Source organism: Nelumbo nucifera, chromosome 3 (genome assembly GCF_055504915.1).
Source record: "Nelumbo nucifera cultivar China Antique chromosome 3, China Antique-T2T, whole genome shotgun sequence".
Lineage (NCBI taxonomy): Eukaryota > Viridiplantae > Streptophyta > Magnoliopsida > Proteales > Nelumbonaceae > Nelumbo > Nelumbo nucifera.
In genome coordinates this window covers 94,270,924-94,283,067 of record NC_142651.1, presented here as the reverse complement: position 1 = coordinate 94,283,067, position 12,144 = coordinate 94,270,924, and positions in this window count along the sequence as shown.

The following is a 12,144-nucleotide window of genomic DNA, read 5'->3' as shown; positions in this document are numbered from 1 at the left end:
CATTTGACATAGGTAAATATTTTTTTTCTTTTTTTTTTGCTGCAAACGTATACTGAAATACAAGTATATTTTGGTCCTTGCTAGAAGTTAAAACTCCACTGTATTGTATATCTTTTGGTTTTGGACTGGACATATACTAAAATACAAGTATGTTTTAGTCATTATTAGAAGTTAAAACTCCACTGTATTGTATATCTTTTGGTTTTGGCATTTTGTTGCTTGCATATAAAATTCACGTTGTTGGATTGAGTAAGATATTCCATTGGAGGATTAAGCTTCAACAAGAGTTCTTGAAATAATGTTTCTCTTATGTCACTTAGGTTTATTTATTTTTTTGACTTAAGACTATTTTGTTTTGTTCTTTTATATGGAAGGATTCTATTAATGTTGATTCTTGTTGAATGTTGGTTGATAATGAACATTTAAGATTTTTTATGTACTTAATATTGCAATTGAAAAAAAGTCTAACTTGATCATATGATAATCGGGTGGAACGGGTTGGGACAGGTTTAATGGGTTTGGAACGGAACGGGTTTGGGAAATTGAGAGATAAAGTTAAACGGGTTTGGGATTAGAGGTGTAAAGTGTGCCTGTGGGCGGCCTGCGGGCCATCACGGACCTGCCTCCCTCCCTGATGAAAAATTTGGGGGTCGGCCCGGGTCCATGTGGGCCCGTGCCATGCCGTGTCGTGTCACGGGCCAGGTTGGCTCGTGGACCGAGCCTTGGGCCAGGTCGGGCCGTGTATTGGGCCAAAGCTACTTATTTAAAAAAATTGACAAAAAACTTAAAATTTTAATTTTATATGAATTTTGTGTATAAAATTTTGTATATATGCAATAATTAAATAAATTATTATAATAAAATTGAAAAAATATTTATTTTATTAATATATTATATACTATATACTATTATATAATTATAATATATATATATATATATATATATGGATCGTGCTGGGCTGGGCTGCAGGCTGGGCCGTGCCAGCCCGCGGGCGGAACGACCCGCTCAGTCGTGCCATGTTGTGCTGGCTTGTGGACCTAAAATCCCAGGCCAGCACGACCTGCATGGTCGTGCCGGGCCTGGCACGGCCTGCAGACCGTCGTGTCAGGCTGGTCCAAGTTCGTGTCGGGCCATAAGCGGCACGACCCAATTTACACCTCTATTTGGGATCAAGGGTACGTTGGTGGGTTCGGGAACGAGTATGGCAATTTGCATGGGTACCCTACCCGTTGCCATTCTTAGTTCCAAGGTCTTCTAGAGTGTTCTCCATGTGTCTAGAAGGGGCTAAATGTTGGTGGAACTCTCTAGAACCATGTTGAACAATCCGGGTTTGTGTGGAATGCCCTAGAGGGGTTGAGACCAATCTAGACTTCCTCTAAAGTGTTCTTGTAACTTATGGACTAGGCAACCCTTAGAGAGTGTAGAAGGTAGAATGTTCTAGAGGTGTTTCTAGATGATGCCAAGTGTAAATAGTTCTAGAAGATTCCTTGAGGGGGTTAGTGTATAAATAGGGGACCCCTCCTTCATTTGCAAGGGGGGCATCCAAGTTGTAAGAGCATTCTTTGAGTTGTAAGCTTTCTTTTAGTGCAATACAATCTCTTCCTCCTACAATACTTGGTATGCTCTTGCGTGCCTTGGTGTGTGTCCTTAGCACTCAAGCAACCTACAAAGAAGGGTCTTGGGCATGCAGTTTGGTTGACTTGCTTGGAGGGCCAAGTGAGTGCCACACAACTTAGCCAACGGGAGTAGTCAGGTCGTGACAAGTGGTATCAGAGCAACTTTGTTAGGAACGCGTGGGAACTTGTGCGTGGACATGATGTCGGACGGATTCGATAATAGAAAGACACACGAGCGAGAAAAGGGCCACTCCAAGAAGACAAGGGAAGTGTCAAGGGACGTCCTTGCTGCCTTGGAGGTTAGGATGGCAAGGTTGGAGCTTGCCATGGGAGACATGCAAGACAAGTTCACGGACATGGGCAACTGAGTTGATGGCCTAGAGGGTAGGTTGGTGGAGCTCAAGGCAACCATGGAAGAGGTCTTGGATCTTGCCTAGCATGGGGAAGACAAAGAACGAGAAGGGCTGGAAGTCGAGCTAAAGGGAAGCCTAGCCAAGGTCCAAGCTAATGTGGATGAGTTGAAGGCAAACATGGTGCTCCATAAGAAGCTGTTAGCATAGGATGAGGTGGGGACTCTATGGGATGTGCCAAAGGTAAAGGCACCTAAGCCACCTCACTTCATTGGTGCCAAGGATGCATGGGTGTTGGACAACTTCCTATGGCACATGGAGTAGTACTTTGAAGCCATGCACATAAGGGATGAGCAGGCCAAGGTATGTGTTGCCACTAGGTGCTTGACCGATACAACTATCTTGTGGTGGAGGCAACGCTGTGCAAACATGGAGAAGGGGCAATGTCACATTGATACATGGAATGAGTTCAAGCGAGACATCAAGTGTCAATTCTATCTGGAGAATGTAGAGTACTTGGCGTGATGCAACTTGAGGAAGTTGAAGCATATTGTGTCAATTAGGGACTATGTACGGGAGTTCTCCACACTCATGCTTAAGATGCCCGACATGACAAGGAGTTGTTTTTCAACTTCATGGGTTGAACTACAACATAGGGGCATGCAGGATTTAGCCATTGCCATGGTCGAGGCAAAGAAATTGGGGGAGAGCAACATGGGTAGCTCAATGGAGCCTAAATTTGCAAGGGGTGGCCACTGCATAGGTGGGGGAGATCACCACAGCCACAGGGACGATCGGGGCATGCAAAGTGATTACCAGGGCAAGGGGGCCCAGACCAAAGCTCGGGATGGCAAGACCAATCCGCTTAAGTCAAGGTATAGAGGGAAAGGAAAAGTTGAGCTGCTTCATTTGTGAAGGGGACCATTATGCTCATGACTGTCCGCAATGCAAGGCGCTTAGTGAACTGGTGGCATAGATGGGGCAACAGGAAGACGTCCATGAAGAGGCCAAGATTGGGTCATTGCAGTTACTTTGCAGTATTAAGAAGCTGGAGGGGACGGATAAGGGGGCAGCCAAGACCACACTCAGGTCAAAGCTAATGTATGTGGAGGTGTTGATCAATGGTGAGAAGACCCAGGCCATGATTGACATAGGGGCAAATCACAACTTTGTCTCAGCTGAAAAGGCAAAGCGCTCGAGCTTAGAGGTCACAAAGAGCACAAGCATGATCAAGGCAGTTAACTCCCAAGCACGTGAGATTGAGGGCGTTGCTCAAGGATCAAGGCAAGGTCACTAGCAGGGGCTAGGAAACTGATCAAGATTGGAGAAAATGGGTGGCTATAGCACCTATGAAGGCCACATATCCAAAGGGTAGAGAACCTATGGAGATTATCACTGAGACCATGACCATTTTTCCTAGGGTAACTCCATGGATGGAGTACGTAGTCAAGTGGAAGGGGTTGTTTGCATCATAAACATCGTATGTACAAGCGGTTGAGTTGATTTAGCCGGCCATGAGGACTTGATCAGGCAATGAGATGCACAAGACAATTGATTGCAACGAGGGTGTTGCACAATCGGGTGGGGGAGAATGTCATAGGGTGACACAATGGGGTGCTTGGCTAGAGGTTTTCTAGATGTTTCCTGAGGCTTCTAGCCAATTCTATAGGTTTCTAGATTGTTCTAGACCATTTTGGGGTGTTCTAAAGTGTTCTCCATGTGTCTAAAAGGGGCTAGAGCCTAGATGTTGGTGGAACTCTCTAGAACCTTGTGGAATAATCCAGGTTTGTGTGAAATGCCCTAGAGGGGTTGAGAGCAATCTAGACTTCCTCTAGAGTGTTCTTGTATCTTATGGAATACGCATCCCCTATAAGAGTGTAGAAGGTAGAATGTTCTAGAGATGCTTCTACATGATGCTAAGTGTAAATAGTTCTAGAGGATTCCTTGAAGGGGTTAGTGTATAAATAGGGGTCCCTTCATTTGCAAGGGACATCCAATTTGTAAGGGCATTTTTTGAGTTGTAAGCTTTTTTCTAGTGCATTACAATCTCTTCCTCCTACAATACTTGGTGTGCTCTTGTGTGCCTTGGTGTGTGTCCTTAGCACTCAAGCAACCTAGCAAGAAGGGTCTTGGGCGTGCAGTTTGGTTGACTTGCTTGGAGGGTTGAGTGAGTGCCACAAGACTTGGCCAACGAGAGCATTCATGTCGTGACAACGTGCTCACTAGTTATTAAAAGTATGAATAAGAGTGTGGAACTTTTGTTTGACTAAAATACCCCAATTTTTTAATTTTGTCCCTCTCTAATTGTAAGAACAAAAATGCAATTTGGACAACCACTTTTCTCCAAATTCAAATAACTCTCATTAAGTCTTACATTTAAGATATTAACTCCCATCAACATTTATTAAATCCTATTATTGACTAGAATACTCCTATTATTGAATTTGGTATCTAATTATGTGGTCACAAAATGTAATTTGAACTACTATATGTTTTCTCATTCAATCCCCTCTCATTAAGTATTACATTTAGGGTGTTACCCCTATTCCTTCATTGAATCTTATATTAATTAATCATATTAAAGAAAAATAAGTGTGACAAAGTATAGTTATTTTTATTGGTGATAGAAATAAAGTACAAATTTAGAACTAACCAAAACATGGAGTTGTTTTCATGTTTTGTTATGAGTCAACAACATGTGCCAGCACTTGATGTCATAGTTAAATAAAAATAAAAATTAAAAAATATGAAAATACACAAAAATATAATAAATACAAAAAAAATTGTAGAAAACATTTAGGCACTTTCTAATATCATATATTTATCATATTAAACAAAAATACCAATAGAAAATAAAGTTGTTTTCGTGTTTGGTTGTGAGTCAATAGAATGTGTCAACCCTTGATGTCATAGTTAAATAACAATAATAATTAAAAAATATAAAAATACACAAAAATATAAAAAATATAAAAAATACAAAAATTTATAGAAAACAATTGGGTACTTTCTAATATCATATATTTACCATATAAAACAAAAATAAGTGTCACAAATAAGAATAATTTTTATAGACATAGAAATATCAAAAATAGTAGAAAATTTTGGAGAACATGTTATTCACTATCATCATTAATTAGGGGTGCAACTTGGACAGGTCCAACCTAAACCTGACTTGACCCAAGCTAAGTTTTTTCATGGCGTGGGCTTGAGTTTTTGGGCTATGGGTTAGGCCCGGGCCATAAAACTTGGGCTCAACCCAACCCAACCTGACACTGTGTATATTATATTTATATAAAATATGTTTTCTAATTATCAATATATGTATAGTAGGTAAGCATGCATTTGTAAATGAAATATGTACATATTTTCAATTAATTATACTCTTAAATTGGGTCATAAAGCCCATTAAAAGATGAATATGTAAAAATATGTATATAAATTCTTTCAAACCCAACTAACTCGACTCGACCCAACTCGAGCCCAATCCCAACATGAATTATGTTGGGTTAAGCTTGTGTTGGGCTTGGCTTGATAAACTTAGGCTTAACATCGGGTTGGGCTAGGTCTAAGTCTTACGTTTGCACCTTTAGGGTTAGGCCCAGGTTAACCTTCAACCCTACCCTACCCACCTGAGTTGCACCCCTAATCATCATCATAAAAAGTTTCCACGTGCGTACACACTTATTAGTACTTGAAAATGGCTTGAGATATTACAATAAGAAAGAATAGTTGAAGTAAGTGCAATGGACAATGTTTACAAATAAGTCAGATCATATCTGATGAATCTGAGTTCGATCCAATAAGAAGTGGATTCGGATACCCCTCTTGATCCTAACAAATCGCATCGAATAAAAAAAGGTGGTCTATTAAGTTAACAAATCGAATTCGAATATAGCTATATATATAATTTATTTTAAAATTTTTATATATGTTTTAAAATAATCTTGTATAACATTTATACCCCTTCAATTTATATTTTAAGTTTCTTTTATATCTTTCTAATTACTATTTTTATTATGGATAAAATAGTAATTTGGCTTATAAGACAAATAAACATAAGTCCCTAATTGATTGGGAATATTGGATTGGATTTGTTGATTTGAGAATTGAGGGTTTCATTCTCATTTTCTCTTCGACTATTGCTTTCTCTTTCGCCATTGGTAGTGTCGTAGCATCACACCAGCAATCGAACACCCAACCACCTACTGACACCACACCGGCACACCTTTCTCACTCTCTCAGCCAATCAGACCCAGACGAGGAATGACTAACTAGTAACCACCAACACTAGCCTGCGGCTCTGCGCTGCCACTAGACCCAAACAACGCCCACCAAACTACACACCTCTATTATCCTGTTTACACTATCATTGTCGTAGTGCTTCTATGGATTTGTTTGGAGGGATGCTGCAACTAAGTACCAACCATCAAGCACTAATCCAACAGTCTGCCACCACAAATCCACCAGTTAGGGCTGTAAACTCATTTGTAAGTCTTCTCTCTCTCTCTCTCCTTGTAAGTCTTATACTCAATAGGAGTAAATATTGGATTCGAATAAGATATCTGTTAAGATAAAAAAATCGAATTCAAATCATGTTTTGCAAAATCCGTCTGGTTAATAATGGATTCAAATCTCTTTAAAATTTTCTCAAATTGAATCAGATATACCCCTTACCAAATTCAATTCAATCCATTTTGCATCCCTATGACAATGGACAAATAAACCCAATTATAAACTAGAGATAACATTCAACAATTATAAAAAAGAATCTAATGATGAAAAGGATATAAACCCTAAGCACCATCAATCAAAAAATTTGATCAATGAAAACACTAAAAAAAGGACCAACTACCTCCACCAAAGATAACACTCAACAAAAGACTCCTGTGACATGAAGCACTCCAACCACCAAAGCTGAAATAGGGGTTAAAGAGCAAAATTGTAGCTAAGATTAACCCCATCCTAATGCAATCAAAATTTTAAATTCCAAAGCTGGGGGAATGAAAGGAGAAGGCTAATGATTTTTTTTTTTGTCCCAGACTAAATTTAGAACCAATAAGTAATAAAAAATGCCTTGACCTGTTCATGGGCTAAGTAGCCCAACAGCCCGGCCCATTATTTTTTGGGCTTGAACAAAACTTCAGGCCCACGGGCTCAAGCTCGGGCTTTAAATACCTGACCAGATATTATTAATATAATAAAAAGCATTTATGTTATATATAATATATATTTGTTTCTCAAGTTACTAATGAATATTAATTTACTATTAGGAAATACAAATTAGTTTATTAATTTGTTAAATTATTACTAAATTAATATATAATTTATAAAAGTACAGTGAAAATAAGACATTTTGTGTATAGGTCAAGTTTCGAACTTGAGCTCAAGCTTCGATCTTTATATAAGGGTCGGGCTTAGGCTTACAAGATTTAAGCCCGATGGTTGGGCTGGGCTAGGGCTTGGGCCTATACATTTTCTATTGATAAAGAGGCAAAGCCCAGTCCGGCCCATGAATAGGTCTAATATTCGGTAGTGGGACCTAAAAAAGTGTGGTACATTTTAGGTCATTTGGCCCTACCACACCATGATCTGATTGAAATGGTGTGTTTTGGAGCATACGACATCACACCAAACATTCTATATTGTGGTTATGTGGTGTGTTCCACAGCTTTGAGATTTGGAACACATAAGTTATTATTAAAATATTACAAAGTCATTATTTGATGAGTGTTACAAGGTGTGGTGGTTTCTAGAACACGAGATTTTGGTGTAGTGAAAATATGATGATATATTCAATTTGAAAACACATCGTAACTCAATCCAGAATGTGCCATGGCAAAAAAGAATGCCATTATCAAAGGTGTATTCTGGAACCAAGTGAAATAAGTGACAACCACGGTATAAAACGGGTGTTTTATACCAAGGTCATTCCTCTAAGGTGTTCCTTCCATGTCAAGACTGTGTCGACATTTTGCTCTCTCTTCCTCACTTTTTATTGTTTAGTTGAGCATTTTTAAGGCATTTCAAACAACACAGGAGCTACTTTTTTTACATTTCTTGCAATGAAAACAATATTTTCTCCTTTTTGCATATGTGGTGCCTAGTTTGAACCAAATAATAATTAATATAATATATTATATGCATAGAACTGGGAGTTACTTTATTAAATTTCAAGGCATAGCCATTGTTTAAAAAACAACAATGATACCAAACATTGCCTAAATGTTCCATTAAAATATAGGTGGCAACACATCTCTCATTACAATACATATGGAGCACCAACCTTCTAATAGTCCTCAAGCTTCCATAATTGTACTAAAAGTTATGTCTCTATTGGTAATAATCGAGAACCCACACAATAGGCCCATGAAATCCATGCACTAACCTTTACATAATGGTCAGTCATGGATTGCATGGGCTTAGTGTGTGGGTTATTCATTATTGCCAAAAGTCCCAACCATTTGAGTGAAACTTGAAATTTCTACCACCATGGTCACCTCTTTGAACTACTAGAAGGCAAAGTTTGGAATAAAATAGAAAACTTCTCCATTTAGGATCTTTCAAAAGAAGTTATGACTTGAAAGACCAACATCCACAATAACTCCAACACTCCCTCTAGCATTTCCAAAACCTTCACAATAATGGCATAATGACCACTATTAATCTTACCCAACTACTTGGAGAAATACATCACCTTGAAAATAGTTGATTATCAGAGAAATGAATAGTTGTAAGAATATCAGATAGCATATTGCTAACCAAAATAACACTAGAAGACTCATCTTCTTCAACTACATTGGAACCTCTTCCAAAAGGATTAGAAATAATTGTCAAGGGAAGTTTTAGGGCAACATAGATCATGCCACATGCCCATCGCATCCTGATCAACTGGTCAAAATGAGTAAATGAATAGAACCATAAACTACCTTCAACAGGTGCTTAGCCAAAAGAACCTTGTGATGCAAGCATGTGTATCCAATTGAAAAAAGGTTGGTAAAGTCACGAAGGGCAGATATCCAAGACAGGCACATTGATTGACTGCCTTGACAACTCATCAAGTCATAATGAAGAACTGACGTGGCATTAGTAAGGTTTGGAGGATGGGAAGGCAACATTCCCATGACATGTGTTAATCAAGTATTAAATCAACAAAAAGAAATAAAATGCTTTGGTTAAGAGTAAGCTTTTGTTTAATGTGACATGGGAGTACCAAGCTGAAAGAAAGAGGAGTAGGGCATCTCATGACATGTGTCTTTATATAAAGATCTAGATTTTGCATTGGCCTCCTTGATTGCATCACATGAAGCATTAAGAAAAAAACCTAATAATAACCAACAAACAGAGCAAAGAGCAAGGTGCCATGAAACAATACATTAGGATTAGTATGATAGGCAAAAACATAAGTAGTGGAAGAGTCTCAAAGGAAAATGGAATCTCCTCCAAACCAATAATAATTACACACTTCCAAAAACTCCTCTAACACATTCCAAACATATGTTGAAAATAAGAGGAAGACAAGGAAACTCACTTGCCAAAAAGTGAGAGAAATTGGAGTGCAAGAGAGAAGCTAGTAAAAATAAATAAATAAATAAATAAAATTGCTTCTACACATTAAGCATCGATGGAGTTAAGGAAAGAGTTCTCAACTCGACCATATTTAGACATTTGCATAAATAATTTTACAACCGGATCAAGTATTGGTATTGATCTATATCTAAATTCAATCCATATTTATCAAAAAAAAAAAAAATCCATTAACAGATTAGATTGTATGAATTGATTTGATTCCTTTAGGTTGTGTTTGATTTGATTTTTACGTTTTTTTAAGAAAAAATAAAATTTTATTAATGCAAAAGAATAAAGAAGGGGCAAGTAAGCAAAACCTCAAAGGTACCTCTAAACTTGGACCATCTCCTATACGTTCTTAGAGTTATGGTTCTTTTTTTTTTTTTTCTACTATCATCCACTCTGTATTTGGGACATTGTTTACCTTTGGAATATCCTTCTCAATCGAATTAATTTGTATCATTATGGTTAGTGTTCTTCATATGAGTGGCTATAACTTCCATATGTAGGTTGCATTTGGATTCGATGTAAAACATCATTGGGGTAAAAGTGCATAGATGACGTTTTACATCGAACCATAAAAGTGATTGTATGAGTTCCAAAAAGTATGATGAGAAAAGCGTAAAGTTTTACATCGATTTTATCGATGTAGTATTTATATCAATAATCGATGTAAAATTCTACTTTAGATGAAGTTTTTCATCGATTTGTGACATAAAACTCCACTCCATCCCAACAAAGCCAAACAGGAGTAGAGTTTTACATCGATCTTGATTTACATTCCTTCCAAATGTCGACAAAACTGAACTGGCGTAGAAATTTACATCAATCTTGATTTACATCGCTTCCAAATGCAGCCTTAATGTTTGGCTTGCTTCAGGGGAATTATACTATCTAAGATTTCTTGAATAAATAAAGAGATATTGTTATCATTTATTAATTCCAACCTTTATGCCATCTCAGCTCCATTGATTTACTGTGGGAACAAAGAAATTATGCCTTTCATCAGTCTTTCCACGATATCATGTTATCTTAATGACTTCTGATGAAGGATGATTTGACCCGACCTATGAAACGGCGACACGTGGACGCTGACTTAGGGTAAGCGACAGCTCAACATTTTGTTCCGGTACGGCTAAGTGATAGGCCCATAAAGCAGCCTGCTACGCGGTGGCAAGGTAAAGGAGAGGCTCGCTACAATGTGAACTCCAGGTTCCCCGAGCTACCAATAAGGGAATACTCCAAGATTATTTTAGCTCGCGAGCTAGGGAAACCAGCTCGCTCTAGCACCTGGGCAGAAGACTGCCCCAAAGACCAACCTTGATGAGGGTCACCTCGAAGTACCCCAAAGAGCTTGCTACAAAGTAGCTCGCGGCAAGGATAGCTCGCTCTGAGATAACTTGCGATTGAGTGATGCGACGCCCTCAGGAAGCTTCCATCTGACAAGACCATACCGAATAGACTGCACTACGTCTCTCGACTGGCGGCACAGTCCTTGTCCTTTCGACAGTCTGTACCCACGTCTCTCGACAGATGGAGGCGTGCCTGCCCCTTTGGGACGTGTCCCTCAGCCAAGCGGATAGTACACTATAACGATCACCTGCGCAGACCTGACAGGTAATGGCTGCGGCAGGAGCCCAGTGGCGGTTATGCCCGATCTCGCAAGAGCGCTCCTATAAAAGCCCTCAGGGCAGAGGAGAAGCTCTCTCTCTGGAAAAACCCAGAAAACCTCTCGAATATAGTGATAAAGCGCGACCTCCACTCTTAGTTTTTGTTTTCTCTCTTTACTCCCCATACATAGTACTAACTTAAGCATCGAAGTATTCCCACTGGGCGAATCCCCGGGAATCCTTCTTCTCCGTCTTCTCAGGTGCTGTCCGTTGCCAGCAAGGAGCCAGTCAGCAGCCAGCTAGGAGTGCCCGGATCGTGCTGCATCATTTGGTGCCGTCTATGGGAACGCTTCAAAAGGCCTTCCCCTTTAAATTTTTCCAGTTACTTCTTCTTTGAGACAACTCAGTGCTCAGGGCGTCCTCTAGCAACGTCGGACGAAGCACGGAAATGGATAACTCCAAGGAACAACCCCAGCTTCCTACTATCTATATCGGACAGTTCACCGTCCCCCTCTCAGCGGACGGAACCTCCAGCTTCAACGTTCCTCTCACAATGGCACCTGTCATCGCCCCACTCCCCGCTATAGTCGAAACGACGTTCACCGAACCCTCAGTCGTGCCCCCAGTGGCCAGCCTGAACCAACTGGAGGACCTAATGCAGTGCATGAAAGCCATGCAAGCCCAAATGCAATAATTCCAATAACTTTAGCTCTATCAACAGCATGCGCTGCACCAAGTCTCCCAGTACCAGTATCAGCAGCAGTTCCCCCAACTGCCCCAACCCCAGCTTCAACAGCCTTAGCTCTAGCCTCAGCACCTAACCTCGCAGCAAGCCAGATCTCGCCACCAGAGCGAGCACTCCGGCCGAGGAGAGGCCCCCCAAAATCTCCCAAAAAACCAGGCCTCCCCCCATGGAAAACGGGAGAGAACGACTGCCCTGATCTCACCACGGGTGGACAGGTTGGGAGGACCCCGGCTCGGCAGGTCAACGTCGCATCGACA